We start from the raw sequence: 25,413 nt of genomic DNA, 5'->3' as shown, positions 1-25,413 counted from the left end.
GTGAAGCATACAGCAGGTCACGATGATCTGGCACACCTTCTTTGGTGAGTAGAATAGGGATCCACCTGTCACATGCAGACACCTGAACCTGGCCTTCAGGAGGCCGAAGTTCCGCTCGATCACCCTCCTAGTTCGCCCATGGGCCTCATTGTAGCATTCCTCTGCCCTTGTCCTGGGATTCCTCACTGGGGTCAGTAGCCATGACAGGTTGGGGTAACCAGAGCCACGTAATAGCCACACACGGTGCCTCTGGAGTTGACCCATCACATAAGGGATGCTGCTATTCCGCAGGATGTAGGCGTCATGCACTGAGCCAGGGAACATGGCATTCACATGGGAGATGTACTGGTCTGCCAAACATGCCATCTGTACATTCATCGAATGATAACTCTTCCGGTTCCTGTACACCTGTTCACTCCTGTGGGGGGGGACTAAAGCCACATGGGTCCCATCAATGGCACCTATGATGTTGGGGATATGTCCAAGGGCATAGAAGTCACCTTTCACTGTAGGCAAATCCTCCACCTGAGTGAAAGTGATGTAGCTCCGCATGTGTTTCAGCAGGGCATACAACACTCTGGACAATACGTTGGAAAACATGGTCTGGGACATCCCTGACGCCATGGCCACAGTTGTTTGAAAAGACTCACTTGCAAGGAAATGGGGCACGGATAGCACCTGCACTTGAGGGGGGATTCCTGTGGGATGGCGGATTGCTGACATCAGGTCAGGCTCCAACTGTGTACACAGTTCCTGGATTGTGGCACGGTCAAACCTGTAGGTGATAATCAATTTTTTTTCCTCCATTGTCGACAGGCCCACCAGCGGTCATCTCCTCACATGTCCCAGCGGACGGTGCATATGAAGGATAACAGCGAGCACAGAGTCAAACAACTCAGAGGTATGTACCCACAGTCTACACAGAACACCATTCATACACAAAATGTGGCCTGTATGTGTGTTGAGACTAGGCCTAGGTATGTGTGACGCAGTTGGTAACTAGGCCATGTGGGCCCCTGAAATGGCGGCTGCCTGACCTGTAAAGTGGGCCAATGGGATGTGAGTTAACTGCGCTGGCGTTGTACACCGTCGCAGTAGGCGATCGAAGACCGCGGCGCAATGCTGCATTGGTTAACATTGGACCCTATGGGTCCCAGGAGCCAATGACGATGTACGCCGGCGGTGATGGTACACCCCACTGCGGATGTGACCGCTGCGAACGTGACCGCCATTTTCTATCTGTTGAATCACTCGATACCTGATCTTCGACAGGAAAGGACCTACACTGCAAGTGCTGCTGTGACCTCGGTCTGACGTTAGCCGGCGTTAGCCGCCGGCGCCGTCTGGTGTGCGTTTAAAAAAACGACGTACACCAGGCAGCGCCGGCGTAGGGGGATATGGGGCTTGGGCGTCATGAAATGGAGCAAGTCCGGTTGAGGTAATTTTTTCACCTCAACCCGATTTGCGCCATTTTTTTTCACTCCCAACCCCCATAGAAATGACTCCTGTCTTAGCAAAGTCAGGAGTCATGCCCCCTTGCCCAATGGCCATGCCCAGGGGACTTCTGTCCCCTGGGCATGGTCATTGGGCATAGTGGCATGTAGGGGGGCACAAATCAGGCCCCCCTATGCCACAAAAAAAAAAAACACTTACCTGAACTTACCTAAATGTCCCTGGGATGGGTCCCTCCAGCCTTGGGTGTCCTCCTGGGGTGGTCAAGGGTGACAGGGGGTGTCCCTGGGGGCATGGGAGGGCACCTCTGGGCTCCTTCAGAGCCCACAGGTCCCTTAACGCCTGCCTTTTGCAGGTGCTAAAAAACGGCGCAAAAGCGGCCGTACGTCATTTTTTTTGACCCGCCCACTCCCGGGCGTGATTTTTGCCCGGGAGTATAAATCCGACGCACATGCCTCGGAGTCGATTTTTTAGACGGGAACGCCTACCTTGCATATAATTAACGCAAAGTAGGTGTCCACGCTAAAAAATGACGCTAACTCCATGGACTTTGGCGCTAGACGCGTCTAACGCCAAAGTATAAATATGGAGTTAGTTTTGAGTTGAAATTGCGTATAAAAAAAACGACGCAATTCCGGCGCAAACGGAGTATAAATATGCCCCTGAGTTTATAGAATACAATTTGGAATCTCAATATATTATCTTCTTTATACATGTATAACATTTCTTTGTAGTAATGTATCCAAATATTTATTACTTTACTCCTTCTGTAGAAGAAGAAGAAAACAATATACATATATCCCTGTCTATGTAGTTATGCACCTATATATTTATTACTTCACTCCTATGGTAGAAGAAGAAGAAGAAGACGAAGAAGAAGAAGAAAGAAAAAAACACCTTTGACTCTTTTCAATGTACTACTCTGTCTCATCCTACACCTCCCTCAACATATCCTCTAATTCCACTCCATGGCGCAGCCCAAACATCATTCTACTACTATGATCTCCAAAATAAACCTTTCTAGACTCACCCCCTCTATCCCTCCTTGGTTCACCCATTTTATCACTATGATGTCCCAAACAACCCTTCCAAATTCTTCCATCACGTACTCCTCCTTTGACTCATCCAAGACCTAATTTTACTATTATGATTTCCATGATCCATTTCTAGAGACTCTTCCCTCCTCCATCCCTCCTTTTACTCATCCCAAACCTCATCTTACTACTATGATCTCCCAAATATCACTTTCTAGACTCTTGCCTCTTCTATTCCTCCATTATCCTCTTCAATCCAACTAACAGACTCACATGTCCACCGCTCAAATTAACTCATATTTCCCAATACTAATCCATAACTAATCCTTTTTGGGTTCTGGAGTAGAGTGATACTCAACAAAAAGTGCTTTGATGCCTCATCAGGGGTAGTATGCGGTATACAAATACATTTACAATTACAAATACATTTTCAGCCCAAAGTAAGTTATGCCTTATAAATGTAATTGACATACAGCCTTTTACAACTGTATAAGGTAATAAAATACAACTATGCCATCTCTTCCACTATTTAAGACACCAGCCAGCCCAAATCTTTGGCAGAGACTTGTCTTTAATTAGAATTTCCAGTGCACACTTTATATGATACCTACTCAGGAGACTGCCAATTATGGAATACCTTACTATGACTCTGAAAAGATACTTAAAAGGATCTTACAACCTGATTACGAGCTTGGTGGTCAGAAATCCTGACCGCCAGACTCGGGAGACTGCCGTGGAGCTCTCCTGTCCCATTATGAGCTTTCCAATGGGTTGAAGGTTAGCCCAGTGGAAAATGTGCAGTGGCATTGGACTCGGCTCCACATGGAGCCAAATCCAATGCCGTCACAGAGGAGGCCCTCATAGTCCCCTGGGAATGTGTGCATTCTGATGGTGGTGGTGAGGGGAGCCCCTGCACTTGTCAGGATTTTCATGGCAGTTGAACCGTCATGGAAAGGCTGGCAAAGAACATGGTTGTAATCAGCATGGTGGTGCTGATTTCAGTGCCACCATGGCTGATTGCAACCACACTGTCACCATCCCATTGGGATCAGAGATCCTGGTGGAGATGGCGGTCTATTGGCAGCACCGACCGCCAATCCTGTAATATCAGCGTCGGACCATCACTGCCACGGTGATCCGACCTCCACCGCAAGTCTGGTAGTCTTCAGACCTCCAGACTCATAATCAGGCCCTTAGTGCGAGAGACACTTCACAAAACAAGTTTCCCAAATTAAAGTAACACAAGGGGCAATATAACTCATAAGTTAGGAGGCTACTAAATTCCTCTCACACGTGTTGCTCTGAATATCACTCCAGCTTATTTTCTGGTTAAAGTCAGCAGAGAAGGATATGACATGTTGAGGTCCTTCTCGCGACTCCTGTTCAGGTCTAGGTATCACAAAAACTCTAAAGAAGTAGCACATGAAAAATGAGCAAGATGATTGTAAAAGAAACTAAAGTTGTTTCTGCAAGACAAAGAAAATCACAAATGGCTGAAAGGGGCATGATTGCAATTCACTGCAACAAGACATTTTTCACTGTCTCACACTACACATCTACACAACCATGTTTTGATATATTCTCAATGTAATAAAAAGTACATTATTTTACAGTCATACAAATGAATGTTTAGCAAATACAACTAGATGGTTGGTTGGGTCCACAGACTGCAGATCATTAGCAAAACAGGTTTTCTGTCATGTAATCGCATAATTAAGTGGTAAAGCGTTAGGGATCTTGCTTTGTAAATGTAATTACAGAGAGTGTCAATGTATATTGATTGTCCAAGGTAAATCACTTAAAAGGCTCCTGGAAATGTGGGAAAGTAATTTAGAACAGTGCTGGATAATGCCCCATTTCTCCATAACAGCAACAGAGCATAAGTGGTTTGTTGTACAGTGTTTTGCAATGCCTATAAAATGGGCAATCTGAGAAAACTTGCAACAACAAATACTAGTTATGACACCTGATCAGTATGTGAAGCAAAGACATACACAGTACAAATGTGCAATCTGTGTTATTTAGTGATTGCTGCTATCAAGAAATGTGAGTGCAGCATGTGCACATTTCTAGACTAACATTTTGACTCCCATTGTTACTGGAGTGTGGTTGGTGTATATACATGGCGTGTAGCAGCCAGTTCCATCACAAAAGCACATCCAGTTACAAATGTCTCAAATTCAGCAGTGATTATTAGCAATGTGAGCAGTTTCAAAGTTGATAAACTTGCAACTTCATGTAATTTTGTTGACATTATACAATCTAAGTTAAAGGCACAAATAAAAAAAATAAAAAACAATATTAGCTTTCACAGCCTTTTGTTGCAGGATAAAATTGCACTGCAGCTCTGCGCAGATGATGGAATTCCTAGCAGCCATTGTCAATTATTTTGCTCCAAAGCGCCAACGCGGGAGCTTATGTGTTCCACTACCACACTAACCCTGACCCTGCTGTTGTCCTTTGACTCTTGCAACCAGCACTGTTTTCATCGGCTCTACATATGTCATATGTGGGAGAGTGTGAGCAGTGCAGAAGACTTTTATGCATTTATATTTTTGTGCATTATCACCAACGTACAGAAAGCATTTTTCACACTTGATTTCACATGTGTATACTGATATAGAACTGTGGCTTTTGAAACACATTTTATATTATACATAGATGTGTGTTGTGCTGAAATATGTTAATCAGACCTCAGTTTAGACATAAACTCCATCTTTCCTATAATGGAAGTCACCCCTACCATTCATGTATCTTCCCACCTGTCAATTTCTCTCCTTGCAAACTCTACAGCACACAGTCAAGCTGAGATGTCCTGGTTCATTTCAATTGTTATTGTTATTCGGCTCTCAATTAACTTTTAGTCATCACCTGCAATATTCCCAAGGTCCTTCCACCTGTTCACTGTGATTTATTAATTCACATAACATGTTATTTTTTATGTATGTAGTTTTGTTCTGGCATCTCCAGAAGACATAAAGTGTGCTGAATAATTGTTCATGTAGCAGGTTGGTGCTTAGATGTAAAGTCTCGGTTCTGCTAATGAAATGCTCCATTTGCTCACACTACAGTGATTCTGCGGATCCTGTTGATTTCATATACAAAAACAGGCACTCATTATGACATTGGCAGTAAATGCCGCTTACCACTGCGGTGACGGCCCCCAACATACCGCCGCAGTGGTGAATATCCATACGCGATATTCTGACACACACACACACCAAACTGACAAAATACTGCCACATACACCAATCCGCCGGCCCAAAGGTCAGTGTTAAAGTGTCAGTACGAACACCCATACCATTATGCCAACAAAACAACATCCACCCCATTATGACTCACGAATCACTACAACTGACAATCTATGGCGGTAAACCATTAGCGGTACACAACGGCATGCTCAGAATAGCCACCCAAATTCAAAACAACACAAAATTGGCCTAAATGCAAATCACAGACATGACAATGATACACACACCACACACACACACCCACAGCACTATAAAACACACACTCACATTACCCATAACCCTTTACGAACACCAATAATCGCCATAAGACTAACACGAAGACCACTGAGACAACTATACACACACACCACAAACACCCATCCATCCATTACGCACCCCACATCCCACACCCCACCACATCACTCAACACCTATTGCACAACACATACCACACAACACCCATGTCCCCACTAAGGAACCCCTGTTTCACTGATGAGGAGTTGTGGGTCATGGTGGAGGAAATAGAGTAGAGCCACAGCTGTTTGGAGCATGGGTACAGCAAATATCCATTGCCAGGAAGATGGAGCTATGGCAGAGAATCGTGGACACTGTGGACGTCGTGGGACAGCATCCAAGAACAAGGGACGACATCATGAAGAGGTGGAATGACCTACGGGGGAAGGTACGTTCCATAGCAGCAAGGCACCAGTTCACCATCCAGAGGACTGGTGGTGGACCCCCACCTCCTCCCCCACAGCTCACAGCATGGGAGGAGCAAGTCTTGGCAACACTGCATCCTGAGGGACTCAATGAAGTAGCTGGAGGACTGGACACTGGTGAGTCAATATTTGCTTCTAATCACCCCGTACATGCATGCAATCTCACACCCCCTCACCCTCACTCCAATCATTCCACTCCACCCCACACACTGCACCTACAAATCTGACTAACCCAATGCCAAGCCCAGCATGCTATTCCAATGCATGGACAGCCCTCTCAACGCTGCATGTACACCCGTCACCAAAGCATGCACAGCATGGAGAATTAACAATCCCACAATACATCACCTTATACAAACAAAGGTGGCAGGGCAACAGCAACAATAGAGTGGAAGTCAGAGTCTGTGAGCCAGGTTGTGCAACATGCAGGATGCCACTACTAATTGGCAGACCTTTTCGGGTGAGTAGCACAGGGAAACACCTGTCAGATGAAGGCATCTGAACCTGGCTTTCAGGAGGCCAAAGGTCCACTCAATAATTCTCCTGGTTTGCCCATGTGCAGATTTTTAACGATTCTCAGCCCCTGGAGTCAGGAGCCATAATAGGTTTGGGTAGCCAGTCACCTGCAAGTATTGAGAGACAAACATTAGCCTTATACAATGATATAGGGTTAACACTAGAAGGCATACACTGACATACATTAGGTGGGGAGTCAGGCTCACCAATTAGCCACACCCTGTGCCTCTGTAGTTGTGTCATCACATTTGGGATGCTGCTATTCCTCAGGACAAAGGTGTCATCCACCGACCCAGGATACTTGGCATTGACTTGGGGGATGTACTGGTCCGCCAGGCACACCATTTGCACATATGTGTACCGTCAATTGCCCCAATAATATTGGGTATATGTCCCATTGAATCCTGCCTTCACAGTGGCCAAATCCTCCACCTGGGGTAAAGCAATGTGGCTGCACATGTTTTTGGCCAAGGCAGACAAAACCCTTGCCAGAACAATTGAGAACATTGGCTGTGACATTCCTGCTGCCAAGCCCACTGTCACTTGGAAAGAGCCAGTTGCCAGGAAAGGGAGCACTAATAGAACCTTCAGAAGAGAGGAGATCCCAGTGGGATCACGGATAACTGATATGAGATCAGGCTCCAATTGGGAACACAGCTCTGTGATTGTGGCCCTGTCCAGTCTATAGGTGAGTATTATGTGCCTGTCCTCCAGTGTAACCAAGTCCACAAGGAGTCAGTACACCGGGGCTTGTCTTCTCCTCCTATACATTCACAGTGGTAGGTATCTAAGATACACAAGAGTGAGTAGGCTGTCACAATTTGAGCAATGGAACAACCACGTCAGTGTACATTGAGCATTGATGAGATGGGACAATGGGAATGTCAATGTATGCGCAAATTGTAGCAATGGTGCAGTTATGGATTATCTGAATGTAGTCCACCACCATTAAATGGTGACCACCTGTCTTGTATCTAGGGACAGGTGGAAGTGTGGTAACTCCGCCAACGTTGGGTGTCATGGCGGAAGGCTGTCTCGCACCGCCATGTAATGCCTCAAGACTAAAAAGGGGCTCTATGTAGCACAGTGGCCAATGGGGATCAGTGGTGACGGTGTTCACCGCCGCGGACGTGACCGCCATTTTCTATCTAAAACCTCACTTGATTCCTGACTTTCCACAGGAAAACAGCTACACTGTGTGTGCTGCTGTGACCTGTGTCTGGATCCTGCCATGGCCCGTGTGACCGGGGAAAGGGGCCCTGCTTTCACTACGGAGGAGTTGGAGTGCTTGGTGGATGGAGTCCTACCCCAGTATGGACAGCTGTATGGGCCTCCAGACCAACAGGTGAGTACACTTTAGGCAAGATGCATGTGACAAGTTTGCATGGAGATGTGGGTGCGATCATTGTGTCCTTTGGGGGGGTGATATTTCTGGTGGTAGTGTACATGATGGGCGCTGGGTGATGTGTGTGCCAATGGAGATGGAAATGGGATTTGTGGTCTATGTGTGACAGGCTGGATTGTTTGTACAATGGTGTTCTCCTATCTCTGTTTCCTCTGCAGGTCAGCGCCCATCAGAAGGAGGGATTGTGGCATGCCATCGCCAAGGACGTGCAGACCCTGGGGGTTTACAGCAGGAGGAGCACCCACTGTAGGAAGATTTAAGAGGACCTGAGGCATTGGGCCCGGAAGACCGCAAAGGCCCAGCTGGTGATGGCCTCCCAAAGAGGGCAGGGTGCCCATCGGAACCTGACCCCCTGATGGCCCGCATACTGTTGGTGGCCTACCCAGAGCTGGATGGGTGTTTGAAGGTGTTTTGCTTTCACTAATGACCGAGCTGACAAAAATCACTGGAATGCACTTCTTAGTTTAAAGAAGACATTTATTATTACTTCACCACGAGGTTCCTGAGAGAGGAGATTAGTAGGTTGGAGGCACACGTTAAAAAATAGTCACAGCAATGAAAGGAAAATATATCAAAGTGATTCTTAACTTCAATGTACACAGCAAATATATGTGATTATATTATAGCATAACTGCCAAGCAAAGAATAAAGTCAAAATTCATCACCATAGGGCCTATCACTGCTCTTCATCCTTCTCATGCCAGCAAGTTGATGACCCCTGTTCAACTGCGAGAAAGAGTTTTGTCACCCTCACAGGAGGTCAGGCAGTTGACGTCCACTCCTGACTGAAGTCTCTGAAAATTCCCCTCGCTGATGCCATGCCAGGGACACATTTTATAGATTAAATAATCATCTGAAAAAGCCTTCTGAAAGGCCCTTCCGCCTCAGATCTGAATATTCAAAACATGCTGGCTACTGTAGGTCACAGTTGGAAGAAACAACTTCAAAACTTGGCCAAGTTTTCAAGGCTCTCTCTCTCCAAAGGACGACTTCTTCCCTGCACTAAAAAAAAACACTTAAAAAAAAAAAACACGAAACAGAGGTGCCCAGTAGGTCGGGGGAGCCTCCGATGAGGCCTCCTGCCCCCCACCCGGCTTCGAACAGACGTTGCGGCCTGGCCAGGCCATCAAAAGCAGCAGGCACCAAAGTAGGTGCTTGCTTGTGCCCCGGGGGTGCTCCACTGAGCGCGTGTCACCCCGGAGGCAAGATAGGAGCACGCTCGCTCCAATCTTTCATCAGGCAATTTTCTTTGTGCCCCAGGGGCACAGGAAACAGTGTGACTCTGACGCTGCAACAATCACAGCCCGGGTTGCAGTGATTTCTCCACGACACCAGCAATGCACTTTCTAAGTCGCGGCGGTGAATGCCGGCAACAAGCACTTACAAAGTGCTAACTTCTAGGGAGAAGCAGGACAAGCTACAGAGAGCACTTTCCACGTGCTGTAAGGCACAAATGCAGCACTCCTCGTGTTGTGAATAGATGCATGGGTCAGGGGCCACAGCACCCTACTCCTGGGGGACAGAGTCCAAGGAAAAGGCCCACAGGTAGAGGGGCCCAGCAACAGGCCAGCACACAGAGGATGCAAGCAGGTGGCAAGTCCTTTCAGTGACCAAGCAGGTCACAAGTCAGCACAGCAACAGCAGTCCATGGTGGTGCCTGGTAAGTCCTTCCAGCCTTCTGTGTCCAGTTCCAAAATGTCTCCAAGAGTCTCCAAATTGTGGGGAAAAGTCCACTGTACTTGTACTCAGTCCTTACAATGTTTTACAATGGCAGGGAGAGAAGGTTCCAGCCAGTTACAAATAGTTCTGGGAGTGCCCCCTCTCTCCTTCAGCACAGGATCTAAACATCAGTGGGGGTTAACAAACCTATTGTGTGAGGCCAGGGCACAGCCTTTACAAATATAGGTGTGCCCCACCTCTCCCTTCTCTCAGCCCAGGAAGACTATTCAGTATGCAGATGCACCGCTGTGACACCTTCACCCTCCCTGTGTTCAGGCTGTCTGAAAAGTATGTACAAAGCCCCAACTGTCACTCTGCCCAGACATGGATTGGAGTCAAGCTGCAAAACACCAGAGTCATAAGCACAGATAAATGCACACTTTCTAGAAGTGGCATTTCTGTAATAGTAATAACAAATACACTTACACCAGTAAGCAGCATTTATTATCACCATCACAACCATACCAAACATGCCTACGATATCCCTCATAAATCAGACAATACACATAAGGCAGGGCATTTCTAATGCAATCCTATGAGAAGGCAGCACTCACAGCAGTGAGACACCAAGTTAAGCTGTTTGTCACTACCAGGACAGGCCATGCAACCTGGCACATGTCCTGCCTTCTACATACATGGCACCCTGCTCATAGGGCTAGTTAGGGTGTACCTTTGCGGTTACTTACATGTAGTAAAAGGGGAGTTCTGGGCCTGGCAAGTAAATTTCGATGCCAGGTCACTGTAGCTGAAAACTGCGCACACAGGCCCTGTGCAAGCAGACCTGAGACAGGTTTGAAAGTCTACTTCAGTGGGTGGCGCAAGCAGCGCTGCAGACCCACTAATAGTATTTAATTTACAGGACCTGGGTATAGAGATACCACTGTACAAGGGACTTACAAGTAATTAAATATGCCAATTAGGTATAAGCCAATCATACCAACTTTAGATGGGAGACCACCTGCACTTTAGCACTGGTCAGCAGTGATAAAGTGCTCAGAGACCTAGAGACAACAGCAAGAGGTCAGAAAAAATAGGAGGAAGGATGCAAAAAGACTGGGGATGACCCTGCGTAAGGAAAAAAGTTAAACAGTGTGTGTCACTCTCCTTTTCCTCCCTCCCTCCCTTGTGTGCTAGGCAGCTGTACTCACCGTCGTCATCTTCGTCGGCGTTGGTGTTCCAGGTGGAGCATGGCGTGGAGAAGCATCAGTAAGACTAGAAGTTCCGATTCCATGGCAGCGTTGATCTTCTCTGTGTCTCTGATGGTGAGTTTTTCGTCTTCTGTGTTCTGTTTCTATCAGGCTTTTGAGGGCATTGGTACCACCCCTGAAATTTTGGCGTTTGCTATGTCACAATATGGTGGGCAGCACCTTGTCTTCTGCCAGGCTGTTGATGGCCGCCTCCGTGGTCAGTGGTGTTAACACCCTGGCAGTTGGTCTGGTACATTAGCTGTCTATGGGATTTATCACCGCCATGGTCATAATTTGGTGGTAATTACCACTAGCCTGTTGGCGGTATTACCGCCACTTTAACTTTCTCTGCCATTGTCATAATGACTACCATAATGTTTTACAAACCTTCAGTTTTGGGATGTTGTCTGTTACTCTCTTGATTTTGCTGCCCATTTGGGACGTAGAGTAATTTCTGATTTTGCAATCTCTGAATAACCTTGCATCGAGAGCCTTTATGGCATTGACTCTGTATCACCTATTTTTGAATTTGTAATAAAACTCTTGAACTTTAATTTGATCTAGAATTAATTTATTTGGTGGGCCCATTTATTTAATGAATTATTTTATTGATTCCTGATGCTTTGGAGGTGACGTCGGTGGTCATTACGAAACCGCACCGAGTTCAGTGCTGGCAGTCTACAAAAGACCACCAGCACGTTGATGTCCCTGTCGGCCACATTACTAACATTTCCCTGGGCCAGTGGGCAGAAACAGTGTTTCCGCCAGCCAGGTCAGTGGAATGCAGGACCTGTACATTGACGCCGGCAGCAATGTAGCAGAGCAGAGGGTGCAGGGTAAACTGCCAGAGAAAGGCTGGGGGAAAACAGGTAACTCACAGTAACTCCGCCATCACCAGGCTACCTGGCGGCGGTTGCCTGGTGGTGGCGGAGTTACACCAGTGGCGGTTCTGCCACGTACATTTTATGGCGGTTTTAGCCGCCATGCTCGTAATGAGGGTTTTAATGTGTAGACACATTGACAAATTAAACTGAAGTTTAACCCCATCTCCAATCCAGTGGAATGTGGAAATTTCAACTGAGATAAATTTAGGGGTGTCTAAAATTTGAGGGCACCCTGCACCAACAACAGGCACGAGGGCTCAGCCATTATTCCCGGTGATCTGGGGTATTACATAAACTTCACCTCAGTTGAAGTTAAGCGACGTTGCTAAATGTAAAGATCACTGATGCTGCCTGTATTTTGTCGGGCAGGTTCCATACTTAACTCACACCCTGGCATTTTTTGCAGTGGATTATCTGCTATCTAAGCAACTTGTGGTAGACAGGCTCCCGTAATTCACAAAATTAACCCAATGCTTACCCCTCTGGTAGCTTGGCACAACATCAGCAGGCTGGATTAACTTAAAGGCAATCTGTAAAGTATTTATGCAGCACATAAACAGTAATAAAGTGACAACACAAGAAAAATGCCACACCAATTTAGAAAAATAGATTAAATCTATGTAATAATATTTTGACACGAAAATGACCAAAATCTGAATTAGGAGAAACTCAGATATGCAACTTTAAAGATTTCAGGTCTGTAAAGCACCTAAACAACAAAGCGCTATGCTCACTTATGAAAGTCACAAGCTCAGGACGACAGCAGAGGAGTTTAGATGGAGACAGGGACTAGGTTACTCTATATGAAATAGTTACCTTCAAAGTCCATTGTGAAGAGTTCCGTTCATGGTGGAAGGCGCCAAGAGCAACAGGGAGAGCATTGCGGATGGTCATGAGTGTAATGGAAAGAGCAGGCTGTGCATCATGTATAGTTGTTGCTGTAGTAAGAAGATCTTCTTGGGCATCGCATTTGGTTGTTGTTGGACTTTCACTTTGGCAGTCACCACAAGCTGTTGATGCCCTAACATGAAGTGAGGATCTCACGCTGCTGGGCATCGTTGGGGGGGGGGGCGATGTGGTGCGAAGAATCAGCTTATCTGGAACTTCACAATGGCTGGTGGCCAGATATTAGTGTGAATGAGCCTGTTTTCATTCATGAAGAGCCCAAAATTTCAGGATTTCTTCTATTCCTGCAAGAAGTTCTCAGTTAAGTCCACACAAAGGGTCCAATGTCTGGGGGCACTTCTTTAGGGTCAGGAACTTACTCCAGCAGAGGCCAGCAGGGCTCTGACAGGTACAGTAGCAGGTCCAGGCATCAGGTCAGCTTGGCGGTTGCAAAGAGCCTTTGGAGCATGTTATGTCCCTGCATCCTAAAACCAGAGGTCAGTCTGCTGACCATTCAAATCACTTGACACTGGGATGAATGGTGCCAGTTCTGTCTTCCTTCTGGATAGAAGCAATAGAGCAACAGAGTAGCAGGACAGCAGAGTGCCAGTCTATCTAGCAGCAAAGTAGCACAGCAGTCCTTCTTCTGTAGCATCCACAAGCCCAGGAGTTTACTGCAAAGTGGGGTTGAGGATCCCCTTTTTATACATGGTACCTTCCCTGAACTAGGAGAAGTTTCTAGAGAATTTCCTTTGAAGTGCTTGAAGTTTCCTGACTCGTCTGCCCGGGCTCCAAGCTGGATGCATGAACAATGCAGAAATGACAAGTCCTTTGTGTGAAGACAGAGCACAGCCTATTAAGTTGAAAGTGGGGCTGTGACAAACTCCGCCCCCACCATCCTGCAGTTAATGCCCCAACCAGGCACGTCTAATCCCTCTATTGTGTGGCTGTCTGAGAGGAATAAACAAAGTCCAAATGTGAGTTATACCCAGCTATATGAAGAAGGAGCACAAAATATTTAGGGCACGAAAATGCCATATTTCTAAAAGTGGCATTTTCAAAACTATAACTGAAAGTCTGAATTTACCACTAAAGAGGATTATTAATCACGATTTTCAGACACCAAACACAAAACATCTACCTGTTCGCAATAAAAAGAAATAGCACCTATTAAATGTAATAATAAGGCAACCCAATGTTATCCTATGGGAGAGGTAGGCTTCACTGTAGTGAAAAATGATTTTTGAAGTTTTTCACTACCAGGACATGCAAAACTTAAATGTACATGTGGATTCTTTTAATTTCAATTCACCCTGCCTTACTGGCTACCTAAGGCCTACCTTATGGGTGACATATATGCAATAATAGGAAAGATTACAGTTTGGCCAGAGTGGTATATTGCCAAGCCAAATTTGCAGTTTAAATCTGCATTCAGGCATCCCTGGGACATGTTTTAAGATGCTACTTAAGTAGGTGGCACAATAAGCGCTGCAGGCCCACTAGTAGCATTTAAGTTACAGGCCCTGTGTATATGGTGTATCACTCTACAAAGGACATATAAGCAAACTAAATATGCTTATCAGATGTGAGCCAATTTTACCAAGTTTAGGGGAGAGACCACATGTGCTTTAGCACTGGTTAGCTGAGGTAAAGTATACAGAGTCCTCAGCACAACAAAAATTAATTTTAGCAAAAGTTGGAGGGATGAAGGCAAAAGATTTGTGGGAAGACTACTCTAGGCTGACAGCTCTAACACTAACCTAGCAAATTTTTAACAGTTGGTCCAGAGACCATCAATTGTCTTAATTTTTCTGACATAAAAGACTGAGGAGAGCCTGCTGGGCACCAAGACGGTACCAAAGAAGGAGAGAACACAGTGATTATTCTTTTTCAGTAATATTGAATCTCTATGTATTTTAAGAAAAAATAATTCAATATCTTCAGGTTCCTTCAATTGTACTTGAAGACAGTTCAACAGAGGCCACCTTTATTTGGCCTGTGTTGATCTGAAATCAGCGTTTGATTTGGTACCACGGTAGAAGCTCTGGAACGTTCTGCATGAGCTGGGAATGCCACAGGAGATCTTGGCTCTTGTTGTCTGACTCCATGCAAATAATTTTGCCAGAATTTGTTTGGTGGAATAAGGGTAGCTCACAGATCCAATTCCCATGACCAAAGGTGTGAGCCAGGGCTGCATGCTCGCCCGACACTATTTTCCTCATATTTGAATGGAGTTGTACATTTGCTTCCTGAGAGCACCACAGACTTCCCTATACTTGCTAAATAAATAATACCCAAACTACTCTTTGCCAGTGACATACTACTGGTCTCAAAGACCCCTATTGGCTTACAACAACTGTTAAGTCAGTTTGGGGAGTTTTGTTCTACTGATGGGCAATAGCTCTTGGAAGCCGCATATTGATAAAATGGGCATGAACATCAGCAAGTTCTTGGAGCCATACTGAAAGAACATTGCTCATCCTGAAGCAAACCAGTGGGACCTGCCTTTCAGATATACGATGCGAAGGCGGTGTGGGTGGCAATTTATGGAGCCAAACTGTTTGGGCTTTCTAACATAATAAAACCAACAAGGATAGAACAAGTTTCTTAATAAAAAATAGCACTTCTGACAGCCAGTACTCCCTTACATCCCCTAAGATGAGAAATGGGCACCAAACAAATACAAGACAAAGCCAGGCTGCTACTACTTCTGTTTTGGAGGAGACTGCTCACTATTTCAGAGCTCAGACCTTATACTCAGGCACTTAATTAAGTAATTGAGTTGGATAAAGTGCAAAATGTACCCTGGTCTGGCTATGTCAAAAGAACTCTGTCTTCTCTGGGCTTGCAGGAGAACAGGTAAAAAAGCCTATTAGATCTGGGTAGCCCAAAATGACAAGCAATATACTATAAGAGGGATGCAAAGAGTTCAGCATCTCAAAATCTACTAGTGCCCACGAGTAAATTTTAAACCTTACAGATCCCCTGGACAGGAGACTGTTTATCTAATTTATCACAGGATCTTTGCTGCTAAAGTCATTCACTGCTAAATGGTCTGCATCACAGACAACTGTAACACTCTCTCCATGCTGTAAAACCTCCAAGGCAACTGTGGCACATATTGTATTTGCTCGTGTGGCTTGTGCTCACTTGCCACCAACATAGTTTAAGCCAGCAGGCAAGCTATTGGGTACACACTGCCATGATGTGGCCCTTAGGATATTAAGGTCAGATCATAGACCTGTATTCGTTTGTGCTATTGCACAACTCCTGGAATGGATGTGGATCATACAGAGGAATGTACTATTAATCCAGGATCAAAAGGCCAATTCTCTTGGTCACACTTTACAAACGAATGTGGCTGAATCAGCACTGCTTTGCGCATGAGCACACCCCTCCCTAGATCTTACACACTAGGCTGGCAAGTTACAAACACCTTGCTAACAAGTACTTACTTGCGATCCTCTGTCCTCTCTAGAGAGTAGACAATAGCCTCTTAGAACCCTTAGCTTACATAGAGAAGAGTCACTACTATAGGGGAGGCCAAAATAACTAAGATTACACGGTGGAGCCAAAAGATGATTTTGGCATTCTGTTTGCGTTTTCTTTTCCTATCCATCTAATGTAGCCTTTAAATCCCTGACGTTTTGATCGCTACTTAACCATCATGCTCTGGTCCTGTGTATGGCAAACCTTGAAAGAACTCTCCGCTATCCAACTTTGCTAATCTTGTGTATAAAGTCCTCAAATTATGAAGAGTCCATCCAATCCAAATGTACATAAACTTGTGTTGTCTGTGCTTTTAGATTCTTCAAGCATATGCTTTTTAACCTCTGTAAGTCGTAGCCCGAATCAATTTTTTAATTGACGAAGAGTTGAGCATTTTGTCTTTTTATCTTATTGTTATGTTTGTTCTTTTATAGCCTTCAGCTGAAATAAAGTTTTTACTAACACTACAATAACATATGCATGCTAGAGCTCTTGATTCACATAATGTGCTTTCAAGTGAGCCAGAGCGTACAAGTTCTTTGTTGTTGTTTGTAGGCCAAAAATTAAAAATGAAGCTCTGTTAAGATTCCCATCCTTCATGCATTTCTTTCCTTTTTTGCTTTTAAAACTTTGAATTTGAAGTGATGTGTCTACATACTATGTTCATTATTATAATCTATGTCCTGTTGAATATTCTTAGATAATAGACCCGAGCCTTCCTTGAAGTGTAATACTGCCTGTTTGAAAATTCCAGAACCATTTTTCTGAGGCCCTCATGTGGCGTGCTCAATTAATAAACTATTTTGGGTGAATTGTAACCTATTTATGTTATTTTTTTCTTTTCTAGATCACCACAATTTGGTAATTTGGGGTTTGCGTTTCTTTAGGACACAACATTTTTAGACTTAATCAGCACCTTTAGATTGTGCTGGCACCCTTTAACGGGTGACTGATTGAGTGGCCCAATAATCTTTATATATTAGGAACTGCAATTCTCTTTTGAACATGTGACCTGGGATTCTTCAAGCAGTTTTGGCAAGTCATAAATAGAAAGGCAAAATATACTCTGTCCTAAATATGTGTAAATCCAATAAAATTAAGATGATTCTAGCCACATGTTAAGATGAAATAAAAATCAAAATGGATAGAATTGGATCTTCCAGTTGGATGTCATCCATGAAAATAGTTTTGCTTTACTATTATCGGCTTGACTTGAATAGGTACAGAAGCTCATCCCAAAGCTGTAATCCTTCTTCTAGACATCCAAAATCACTTTAAGAACAATATAGCACCAACACTGATAAACAATTTATGAAACGTACATAATACTAACAGCCTTCCACATTTTATGAGTTAAGACCTAATTTCTTGATTTCCCCGGACAGACTGAAAGCAGCACTCCTCTGGTTTTTATTAGTATGCCCCATGACTTTGATGGAATTTAAATGCACCTCTCATGGCATTCGCCTTGAGGCTATATGCTGTATATTTTTAACTTATCTCTGTGTAGTAAAGTAAAACATTTCTTCCCTTACACATGTAGAAATAGATATACATGAAATAATAATGAACAGCGAAAAGACACTTACCATACCTGTATATTTAGAAATCACATCATGTTTCCAAGTAATGCAAATAATATTTCTAAAGGATAAAACATTCCAGAAATTAGAAATAGAAGCATTTTATTACTATTAAAATGCTTGTGTTAAAAAGGCAAGGCCACACAATACATCAACTGGGGTCCAGATTTACAAGAATTTTCTTGCACCCTCCCACTGTCACCTAACAACACCATGGGTATGACGTATTTACAGTACGGTGCACTGTGGTGCAAGTTCGGTCAATATCGTCAACATTTGTTACTCTATTGTGGCGCTTTGCTGTTAGTGCAGCAAAGTGCAAGGAGCCCCATTGACTTCAATGGGTGCATCTTTTTAATGCCTGTTCAGAGCAGGCGTTAAAAATTATGCCACAAATGGTGCAATAAAATCTTGTAGATTTAATTGAGCCATTTTTGCAGCCCAGTAATACCAGAACATCCCCTTGCATACACTATGCCTGGAGCAGGCATAATGGGGGTCATCCTGACCTCGGCGGGCGGCGGTCGCCGCCCGCCTGGCGGGAACCGCCATATGGCCGCTCCGCGGTCGAAAGACCGATGGGGCCATTCCAACCTTCCCGCTGGGCCGGTGGGCGCTAACATTGTTAGCGCCCGCCGGCCCAGCGGGAAGGCGGCCTGCAACACTGAAGCCGGCTCCGAATGGAGCCGGCGGTGTTGCAGGTGTGCGACGGGTGCAGTTGCACCCGTCACGCTTTTCACTGTCTGCTAGGCAGACAGTGAAAAGCAGGCTGGGGCCCTGTTAGGCGGCCCCTGCACTGCCCATGCCAGTGGCATGGGCAGTGCAGGGGCCCCCAGGGGCCCCAGGACACCCGTTCCTGCCAGCCTCTTCCTGGCGGTGAAAACCGCCAGAAACAGGCTGGCGGGAAGGGGGTCAGAATCCCCATGGCGGTGCTGCTTGCAGCGCCGCCATGGCGGATTCGCCCAGCCGGGGGAAATCCGGGGGAAACCGCCGGACCCGGTTTTCTGACCGCGGCTTTACCGCCGTGGTCAGAATGGGCCAGGAAGCACCGCCAGCCTGTTGGCGGTGCTTCCGTCATTCGCGGCCCTGGCGGTTTTTACCGCCAGAGTTGGAATGACCCCCAATGTGTTGCAAAGTGGTGCAAATCATGCATTGCACCACTTTTTAAATATGGTGCACCGACTTTTGTCTCGTTGAGCCACATTAGCATAAAGAAATGATGCTAATGTGGCACAAGGAGGCGCTAGGGCCTTGTAAATCTGGCCCTATGTATTTGAACATCATTATTCAACATGCCACAGCATCCGTTCGAAATTTCTTTTTAAATAAATTGGAAGCAATCCTGCTTCTGGGACATTGGGTGGGGGCGCAGAACAGTGGGAGGTACGCTAAGATGATGCCAGTAGACATTAGGGCTGTGAACTGGGACTCAATGCCTGCAATAAGGTAGCCCTGGATCTGCCTGAAGTCCCTCAGCAGCTGCGTACAAGGAGGGATGAGTGACAAGAGGTGACTCTTTGGTCACACAGTGATGGTGGCTACCCCTACCATCTGACATTGTGGTGGCTTCCCTCTGCTTCTCTCTCCCTTCCTGCCGCCTACCTAGCACACAATAGTCTTGTCTCCTGGTGGGGTACCCACTGAGGGCATGGAAGAGCAAGCAGTGATGGAGGCATGCCACAGTGGTGCTTCTCACTGCTAGGGGCCATGCCCTTTGAATCCACCTATCACTGTGACAAAGAGAGATGGTTGGGACAACCTGAGGGCTCACAGATGCCATGACTGTGGGCAGAGGTAAACTGAGGGAGGAGAAGGTAGCCTCCAATGTTACAACTGCATCGGATGCAGCCCCCTACCTTGCAAATTCCCCCATGCTTTTCTCTCAACCCTTTTGTGGCTTAAGCCTTACCACTTGGGTGCGGCCCTGCAGAGCTGAGGCACCTTGGCCTGTACCCCTCATTGGGCACTTGTGAGGACTCGAATTCAGGAGCACTGTCATGCTCTCCTATGCCTCTGTGTCCCTTCACCACTCCAGCAGTGGGGAAACACGCCTCTGAAACGTATCTGCCCACTGCCTACATCGAGACCTACTGTGGCCTACAGAGCATACCTTCCACTGTACCCTATAGTACTGCTGTGACCACTTTCCTTTACTCTGAACCACTCCCCAGCACCCTAAAAGCAAAGGTGGCCCAACTATCAGACATTTGTGAACTTCACTGACCTCCATCAGAGCCCTTGGTTGCCCCCAGTAACTTGCAAGCCACTGGAACTCACTCAATGGGGTGCCTTAGATCTTCTGTGCCGTCCCAAAACCTGTGAACTAGAGACAGCATGGCCACAGCAACAGTAACCAACCCTCTCAGTGGGGAGCAGTCAATGCATCCCCCTACTGGAGACAAACTGGATATAGTGCTGCTGGCAATTGAGAGATCACATGTCTCTATGAAGAACAAGATGAGCTCCCTGGCAGTCAAATTCAGCAAAATCCACGATGAACACAAAGAACTGGCAGACAAAGTGGCTGGCACTAAGTGGATCAACAACAGGGGCCATACACAAGCCTCTACAAGCACTTCTGAAGTGAGTTAAACAATTAGAGTTCCAAGCAGATGACACAGAGTGCTGCTCAAGGAGAAGCAGCCTACGCAATGCTGGCCTTCCTGAGGCCACAGAGGGAAGGGATGCAGTGTCATATATGGAAGAGGGATTGGAGCTGTTTTAAGTCAGAGATCAAAGCAAGGCAAATGAGATACGATAGCTTTTGCATCCAGAGCATTATCTCCTGTGGAAGAAAGGTATTCGGTGATAGAAAACAAAACTCTAGCGGTGGTTTGGGGACTTGAACACTTAATTGCCAGCAGCACTTTAACCCATGTGGAGAAGTGTGGCTCAATGGTTAGAGCGGCAGACCCTGAAGGAGAGATCTGGCTCAAGACCAGGGTTCAAGTCCCGCTTCGGCAGGTCTTGGGCTCAATGTCCCTTGACCTGATAATTCTCGCCTCGGTGCCTAATCTAATTCATGGGTCCCACTCTGCAACTCTGGGCAATAGCTTGCTTAATCTCCACAACGGCCCCAACAGCGCTTGGATGCCTGGCTTCACCCTGGGGGTGCTCAGGAGTGGGCGCCTCACAGGAAAAAGCCAGGATGGGTTCCATAGCGGTATGAGTACAGTGCCTTGAGACCTTAACAGGTGAGTAGTGCGCTATACAAGTGCTAATTTACATTTACATTTACAAGAAATTTTGTGTGGGGCCTTGAAGTCAAAGTAATGTGTGATCATAAACCCTTATTAAAAATATTGTCCACAGAAAGGCTATTTAAGGCAAGATTGTCCATAAGACTATTGGCTTTTAGACATACATTAGTGCACATACGCAGAGTGAAAAAACAGAATTGCCATTACCACTAGAAGAAAACTATAAAGAGTGGGAAGATTTAAATGTAGCATGGGCTGGAGATAAGTGTGGAGATGCCATTGATAGCAAAGAATGAATGGATGTTAACCTACATGATCCTGTGTTAACAATCTTAAGAAAGTATATTGAGAAGGGATGGCCAGAAAATGGAAGATTGATTCTGATGTGAGAAACTTTTATGAGGTGTAGAATGAATTATTTGTGATAGGTAATAATGTCCTGAGAGGTGATAAGATTATCCTGCCTAGAAAATTGAGAGAGTCCATTGTTAAACTATGCCATGATGGTCATTTGGGTATAGTCAAATCTAAAAGAAGAGTTAAGGAAGGGTATTGGTGGCTGGGTATTGATGAAGAAGTTGAAATGCTAATTAGACAATGTAATTTATGCTTGAACGCTGACAAATCACAAGTTGTACTCAAACCCAAACTACACACTGTTCCTTGTCCTGAACTGGCATGGCAAGCGTTGGGTGTTGATATAATGGGACCCACTGTTGAAGAAAATTAAGCATTGTATATAATAGTGGCTATAGATTACTTTTCCAAGTAGCCTGAAATCAAAATTGTTAACAAGGCCAGTGCTCAAAAATTTATTGTCATTCTTGGAGGAATTATATCAAAGGGGAAGGTTACCAAAAATGTAATTAGAGATTGCAGAGTGCAATTTAAAAGTGGAGAAATAGAGGATTTTTTGAAGCGTAACGGCATAGAACACAATTTGACTTCAGTTTATCATCTAATTGGCAATGGAGCGGTGGAGAGGTTTAATCGAGTAATTAAAGATTAATTAAAACTGGCAAAGTGTAAAAATTTGAACTGGAAATGTTGCATTAAGAAGATGATAGGGATGTATCACACTATACCAACAGTCACTGGATACAGTCCATTCACCATCATAAGGGGAAGAGTTCCTTTTAATAAGGACAATCAAGAGTGGTTGGCTAACTTAAGGTTAAAGAACTGGTAACCCCCGGAGGTGAAAAAGAATATTCAAAAAGTACAAAATTCATATAAAGAATATGTAAATAAGAAGGAAACAGCTAAGGAAGTCTGTTTAAAAAAAAGGAGAAGTGGTGTGTGTTAAACTACCAGTTAAAGTAAAGAAGTGAGAAAGTAAATATTCTGATGCAATTGTAGTTGTTGATGTTTTTAATAAATCAGCTAAACTGATGGACAAGTTTGGCATATGAGACGTTTTGTAAGGTGTAACAATGAAAAATGGAGAATACCTGAAGAAGGGGAAAATAATTTTTTTTATGGTTGGAGGTTAACCAAGACAATGTAGATGATGTGGGTACCAATGATTACAGAAGGGAAAGGCAAGGAACTGAAGTCATAACATAAGAAAATGTGTTGGGTTCAGCATAAAACCATAATATAGTAAGCTCTGGTGTATCATCTTACAGCAAATATGGTAGAGCAATTAAACACCCCACATATTTAAAGACTATGTTAAAGAGTAGTACATTTTACCTTGTTAAACTTGCCATTGTATTTGATTTTAAGATGTATCTTATGAATCTTATGTTGCAACATTTTATGCCTATATAGACATGTATGTGTATGTGTAATTCTATTTTGCAATATTTTTATGTCTATATATATGTATGTACTTTGAGTGTATGATTTTCCTTTAAGGAGAGGAAATGTGTTGTGTTTTACCATTCTTATTTAATACATTGTTAAAGGTTAGGATTGGAATGTTATTATGTCAGGTTAGAATGGGATGATGTATGATGGAAGGATATTAGGGAGGTTGGACTGTTGTAATGGCAGTGGAAGATTGTTGCCCTTTTAAGTAGATATGTTGACCATTATGGTATATTTTTCTTAATAAAGAAGAGTTACTTCATGTCGTATGGAAGAGTGTCATAACAACTATATGTGCCCAGGGCCAATAAATTAAATTCTAGTAGTGGGCCTGCTGCACTGATTGTGCCATCCACTTCAGAAGCACTCTAAACATGTCTCTGAATGCCCCTGCAGGGCCTATGTGTGCAGTTTTAAACTGTAATTTTGACCCAGAAAATACACCCACTTGCCAGGCCCAAAACGTCCTTGTTATCACATGTAAGTTACCCCTATGGTAGGCCCTGGTTAGCCCCAAGGGCAGGGTGCAGTGTATTTAAACAGTTGGACATGTATTTTTTAGTTTAATATGTGCTGGTAGTGAAACACTATTACGTTTATTTTTCAATACTGCAAGGCCTAGCTGTCCCATAGGTTAATATTGGGGTTACCTTGAAGCAACCTTTAAGTGTAAATACCAGTTAGGAAAAAATAGAAATTTAGAGCTTGTTGTCGCTGGACAATTTAAAATTACAACTTATGGAGAAGTCTGATTTTAAATTGTGAGTCTGAAAATGCCACTTTTAGACAGTTAAAAGAACAAAAAACAAAAAGATCAGATCAGATGATGGATAGAATTCATAACAAATCAAACATTCACCCTCAGTCACAGTTCTGGGTTTAATCCATCATTGTGTTTACTCATCGCTTCACCCCAGTTTGGACTCAGAAATATGCCAATCAGTCTTGACCCTGCTCTCCATGGGAACAGTCTAGTCCGAACTGCCAGGCTAGGTCCTCCCTTGACTGGGAACAAGCATCATGGGACCGGTTTTGGGGTATCACACCTCATCAGCTGTGCTAGGTTGAACCCAATGACACAGTGAGCACAGGACTTTTCCACTTAGGGCAATAAAAGCAAAAAGAACAGATGATGGATGAAATGCAGAACAAATGAAGCATTCAACACCAGTCTCAGATCTGGGTTTAATCCAAACTGGAATTGCATGGTGAGCAAAAAAACTGATGGACTAAACTAACTCAGATCTGTGACTGAGGTTGAATGTTTGATTTGTTCCTCATTCTTATTCTTTCTATGTTGTGGACCCTGGCTGGGTTTGCTTTCATTCTCCCCGGTGGCCATGAAGAACCTACTAAAAGCACACGTATTCTCTCTGGACCGTAACTCCATACATTTTTTAAGCATGAACGCTGAAAAACTAGTGAACCCCCGCCTGTCTTACTTCCTAGAGGAAAGCAACGCACTCAACACCTCCCAGTGTGGATTCCGCAAGAACCACAGCACTGAGACCACCCTCATCGCCTGTACTGATGACATCAGAACCAGAGTCGACAAGGGCAAAACGTCGCACTCATCCTCCTGGACCTCTCCGCTGCCTTCGATACTGTCTGCCACCAAATACTCTGCACACGCCTCCACAACGCAGGTATTCGACACAAGGCCCTAGACTGGCTTGCCTCCTTCCTCACCGAAAGAACCCAGAAAGTCCGCCTCCCTCCCTTCCACTCCACAGCCACCAAGATCATCTGCGGAGTCCCCCAAGGGTCCTCCCTCAGCCCCACCCTTTTCAACATTTACATGGCCCCGCTTGCCAACATCGTCCAACCACACGGAATTACCATCATATCCTACGCAGAAGACACCCAGCTCGTCATCTCCCTCACCCGAAACCCTACTACCGCCAAAGCCAACCTCCACGCTGGACTCCTTGTCATGACAGCAAACCACCTCAAGCTAAACTCCAACATAACCGAAATCATCATCTTCGGCCCCAACAAAACAATATGGGATGACTCCTGGTGGCCCACCGCCCCAGGATCCCCACCAGTGCCCACAACCCACGCACGCAACCTCGGCATAATCCTAGACCCTTTCCTCTCCATGACCCAGCAAATCAACGCCATCACCACCTCCAGTTTCAACACCCTCCGCATGCTACAAAAAACCTTCAAATGGATTCCCATAGAGACCAGGAAGACCGTCACCCATGCACTCATCAGCAGCAGACTAGACTACGGAAACGCCCTCTACGCTGGCACCACACTCAAGCTCAAGCAAAAACTCCAGAGGATCCAGAAC

The sequence above is a fragment of the Pleurodeles waltl genome, chromosome 4_1, assembly GCF_031143425.1.
Source record: "Pleurodeles waltl isolate 20211129_DDA chromosome 4_1, aPleWal1.hap1.20221129, whole genome shotgun sequence".
In the NCBI taxonomy this organism is placed as follows: Eukaryota; Metazoa; Chordata; class Amphibia; order Caudata; family Salamandridae; genus Pleurodeles; species Pleurodeles waltl.
This window is presented reverse-complemented; position numbering follows the sequence as displayed.